The 5,058-nt window shown below is 37.0% G+C and overlaps 1 long non-coding RNA gene across 6 annotated transcripts; it reads left to right on the top strand.

Annotated features, from left to right (window-relative positions):
* The first annotated feature begins 2,953 nt into the window (after nucleotides 1–2,953).
* LOC107860985 lies at nucleotides 2,954–5,058 on the top strand. 6 transcript variants are annotated; one of them, XR_007052043.1, is made up of 4 exons: nucleotides 2,954–3,120; nucleotides 3,207–3,557; nucleotides 3,807–4,241; nucleotides 4,344–5,058. It is a non-coding gene; the product is annotated as an uncharacterized LOC107860985 (long non-coding RNA). The 6 variants fall into 6 exon arrangements; XR_007052042.1 differs by having other exon boundaries at nucleotides 2,983–3,120; nucleotides 3,807–4,230; nucleotides 4,350–5,058; XR_001671689.2 differs by lacking the exon at nucleotides 2,954–3,120 and having other exon boundaries at nucleotides 3,127–3,557; nucleotides 3,807–4,230; nucleotides 4,350–5,058.

Genomic DNA, 5,058 nt, shown 5'->3' with positions numbered 1-5,058 from the left:
TATGCAATATCCTTTAGCCTATAGGATGTTAATTCTATACTCTTCTCCTCAAAAATATACATAATTCAAGTAATCTTCTTCACCTCATCTAGATAAAGTTGTGGGTCCTTACTTGCCTTCGATCCAAAGAATTTTGGCGGGTTTATTCTCATAAAATCTCAAATTCTGGCTGCGGATAAGTCCCCGTCTTGCTGCAGTAAGACTGCAGCCTAACGTTTTCCCTGAACATTAGCTATCACAGCTTGGGCTAGCGTCTGAAAGGCAGCTTGAAACTCTATATATGACACATTCTCATTCAAAGAATCTGTGGACTGAGGTGTTTGGTTATCATTTTTGCATGTGTTATCTCGACGAGAAGGTATTTTCAGTCACGTAAAAGCACGAGTTAGAAGAAGATAGAGAATGCATGATAGATCAGGCAAGAAGAGATAATTTCCTAAAATACTCCATAGCCTCTTGTTCATAGATGTGGTGCGCTTCACACCGATGATCAAGACTCTACGTAATATGGCTTGCCTAACTCCCTAGGACTCTCTAAACCTTAGTATCTAATACCAAGTTTGTAATGTCCTAAAATCTGATTCTCGGGATACCACACGATGCTCCAAACTACAAGTAGTCCTGAGCTAATTCTAGCTGCCTTCTACTAAATTTGAAACTCAAAACAAAGGAATATGAATATAAAATAATGGTAAATGTGGAAAACTCTATCTAAAACAACTGGGTATGTCTGAAATATACTAATCTCAAAAGTCTTGGTAAAACAATACTGAAAAATCTGAATACTAAATCTGGTATTCCGACAAGCCTCTACTGACTGAATTTAGAGTCACTAGGATAGGCCCCAGCTGACTTAAACTGTCTTAAATGAATACTGAAACATCTACTAATAAACTAGAAATCTGAATAGCTAAGTCCCCGAACTATGAGGACTCACCAACTGCAGGGGTGTAGATGAGATACTCGAAAATCACTCACGTTGTTGAGGCTGAGCACCTGAACCTACATTATGAGACAATGTAGCACATAGACGTATATATGGATCAGTACTTCGATGATGTACTGAGTATATGGGGGTGGATGCAATAAGTAAGCAATATCATCACAATTTATAAAATCATGCATGCTAAATGTAAAGGACTCACATAGGCTTGAGTAATCTGAAATCTGAAGATCATAAATCATGAATAGTAAAGCATATAATATAAATCTTGTGAGCCATTACACTTAGTTCTGAAATATGTATTTTGTTCTTATTCTCAAATCATGTAGGCTAAATGAAATCTGAAAACTCATTCTGCATGGAAAAATACTTTATCTAAAGGGAATTCTATCAAAGCTTTTCTTTACTAGTAGGGAGGTTCTTCTAACAAATATAAACCATGTGAGCATTCATGGAGTCCAACGTTCTTGTCCCCCTAAAGAGGGAATCCTCACGTTGGAGAGAGGAGTCATACTTTTGCCAGGGAGTATAACATATCTAAGTGATCATATATCTATCATCAACGTAGAAGTGGGAACAATCTAAATCCTATGTTGGCAAGTAGTTTTGGGGTATGAAACCGTAGTAATGTACCCATCTCGGTGCTAAATACTACTCCCATAAAATTTGTATGCTCATTCTGATGGAAATCCACTTTTAAAATAATCTAATGGTTTATAATGAAAATTAACCGTATATTTGTAAAGCTAAATCTATAATCTGAATCTGTAAAGTGGATTTCATATCTATTCTGAAACCAAAAGGTCAAATATTTATCAATAACCTGGAAGGAATCTAGTCATAGGGTGCTTATAGCACAACAATTCTTGAAATAGCAATCTTTAATTAGGGCTTAATAACCCATGTATCAATCTCATGTTAAAACATTAAAATGTTCATGCTTGATAATGTAAACATCGATAATTCAATTCAATATCTAGAAATTTCTGCAATATGCATGAAAATATGAACATAATCATGTAATTGAACTTCTAAATCACTGGAAATCTCATAAGCTTGTAAATAACATTAATGGATATAAACCCTAACTTCAATTTCATGGGAAATCATATAAAATTCAGTAAAATCGTAATTAAAATAAGTTTTGGGCACAAGGATGAAAGGAGTATTCTTGTTAATAACCTCACATACCTCAACTGATGATCTTAGATGCTAAGACTTGAATCTTGAATCTCTATTGATGCTTTGAAGATGAATTCTTAGAGTTCTTGAATTGGGGATTCTCAATCTTGAATTGTCATGGAGAATTGATGGAGAAATTGGATTTCTTGGAGAAGGAGCTTTGATGATCTAAGGTTTTCTTTTGAGAGAGAGTGGATGAAATAAGCAAAAAGTGCTTTGGAATATGTTAAATCTTGTGTTTTGGACGGATTGGGGTTTGAAAACTGACCAAAATGCTCCCTTTAAACTTTTAAACGGAACTGAAAAATGCAACATTTTTCGAACTGGGTGGCCACCGCGATGCGCCACTATCGCGGTGGCTCACTGGAAAGTAGACAAATAGGAACTGGGCTTTCACCGCGACGCGCCACAATCGTGGTGCCTTTTAGTTTGTCATTTTGGCCACTGGCGCGACGCGCTAGTATCGCGAAGGCTCACTGTAAATTGACAAATGGAAAATTTTCCCTCTCCGTGATACGTCAATATCACGAAGGTCCACTGGGATTTGACAATTACGAATTTTACCTTTCCCACGATGCGCCAAGTGCCCAGGTGGCACACTATCAACTTAAAAATGCCTAACTCCTTCATCGAGTGTCGGATTTGGTCGAATCTTATATCGATGGAAAGCTTATTCAATTTTCCACACAATGGAAGTCTAAATCTGGAAAATTTCACATAGAATAAATACTATTCATTTTTGAAGCTATCTCTTAACATTCTGGGAACGAATTTAAGCTAAGAAAGTTCAGGGTATTAAAACCTGTGCATATGTGAATCAGCTTGACCAATACGTTTTATTCATTTTTTCAATAATCAAAACTTCATAGATCCCAACACTCCTCTTCTCTTCTCCTTGTTTTTTACTGTCATTTCAGTTTTCAAAATGTCAGTGGGTCCCAAAAACAAGCATCCATTTTTTCAACCTACTTGAAGAAGGCTTTACGGACAAAATAGTAAGTGTTTAGGTCACATCTATATTCTTGGTTTGTTTTCTTTCTAACTCGTGAGTTTTCCTAAACTTTATGATCCTACTTCTTAGCAAAATCCGGATGCTTTTGTGAAAGAATATTAGAAGATGCTGGCCAAGACGGTCTTACTGAAAATGGAAGAAAATTTGCCTTGGGAAGCCAAGATAATGAGGAGGTGACTGGTTACTTCATATGTGAAGGAGTGTGGCCACAGCTTGTGGCGAATAACAAGCTGGGGCTAGGGGATATGTTGATCTTCTATCTTGTTGACTAGTCGACCTTCCAATTCCTTCCCTACTCTAAGAAACCTCGTACCAACATTCTCCATTTTGAGGGACTCAACAGTTTCGACGAAGAGAACATTGAAATTGGAGCTTCAAGAAGATCTAAGAAAGTTAAGACTGAGCCGAAAGAATCATCAGGTAAGTGTAGAACTCATCTCTTTTATGTACTGGCAATAATGTTTATGCATTCACTTGATTGCCTTTTGTCATCGTATTTGTGTGCAAGCTTAGAAAGAAATTAAATTTAAAACATCATGATTTAGACCCTTGTGGGAGTCCCTGCGAGGGGCTCTTATTGATGATTTGAGTGTTCTTTCTTGTAAACCTAGCAATCGAATATAATGTATATTTTATGTTAACACAATGATATTAATTTTTTGTGTGAAGCAAGCGGCGATGAAAGATGCAAGATGCACAACCAATAATTCAGTATTTCTTATGATGTGCGCATAGCAGTTTTCGACAAAGAGAAGGATTTAGCATATCAAGCAACAAAAGCTAATTCCAAGTCTAAGAATCCATTCTTTATATCTTTTATGCATCCTACGAATATCTCCAGATCACATCTGATAAGCTCTACAAATTATTCCACAATGTATATACTTTACAAAGTCAATTCATTGAGTTAATCTCTTTTGGCAGAGCATAAAGTTGACAATTGCTAGGAACAATATCTCGAAAAACTGCAAAAAGATAGTGCTTCGTGTTGCAGGCGGAGGATCTTGGCCTATCATATGCAATTTGAGACCAGCACAAGCTAGAATTACCACTGGCTAGAGGGATTTCATGGATGGCAATCAGTTAAAAATAGGTGATGTTTGTGTAAGTTAAGTTATTCGTTTTGATGATTGACAACCTATCGTAGGGACCTGGTCCCTACAGCGTTACAGAGTTCCTTTTGATGATGAGTTGTTGTTCTTCAAGGACCAGGTTCATCGATCCTATGCAATTTTCGGCAAGTCAGCACTGCAGCTGGAAAGTGTACTGTTAGCAGGAAGTTGGTGAGAAAGATAGCAGAGGTGCAACACCTTTTTGCTTCAACCAATCAGAAGAGTCCTAGGTTTTCTTGTATCATATTTATACATCATGATGCAACAAGAAAACCCTAGCCCTTACACACAATGAATTGATAATCTCTCTTGAAGCACACAATTAGAAAAGCCTCGGCTGCAACAAGGACCGACTTAATCGAACTTGTTCGTCATATGTTCTTGTTATATTTGAATCTTTGTCTAGTGGTCTTTAACGCTCAAACCTACTCTCATTGTAAAGTTGTTGAAGGTCTTTTCATTGTTTTCTTGATTACTCATGGTTGGTCAGCTAGAGTTAGTTGACAGTTAGGCTACAGTTGGTCGACTAGTTGACGATTAGGCTAGAGTTGGTCGGCATATCAAAGTGACTAGAGTTAGTCATTGGAGCTAATAGCAATAGACAGGTATTCCAGTGAGTGTCTCATAATAGAGTTATTGCAAGGTCATTTAGGATTAAAAGTTTAATCCTTGTAACTGTGGAGTCTGTATTCAACGTTGCTTGAAGATAGTGAAGCAGTTGGAAATCCTATGAGGTAGGTAGTAATTTTACTCCCCTGGAGCCAGGAAATTTCCACGTAAATATCACGTGTCATTTACCTTAAGCTTTA

The sequence above is a fragment of the Capsicum annuum genome, chromosome 2 (genome assembly GCF_002878395.1).
Source record: "Capsicum annuum cultivar UCD-10X-F1 chromosome 2, UCD10Xv1.1, whole genome shotgun sequence".
NCBI classification, from domain to species: Eukaryota; Viridiplantae; Streptophyta; class Magnoliopsida; order Solanales; family Solanaceae; genus Capsicum; species Capsicum annuum.
Note: the sequence above shows the minus strand (reverse complement) of the source record. Positions and strands in the feature narration are given on the sequence as shown.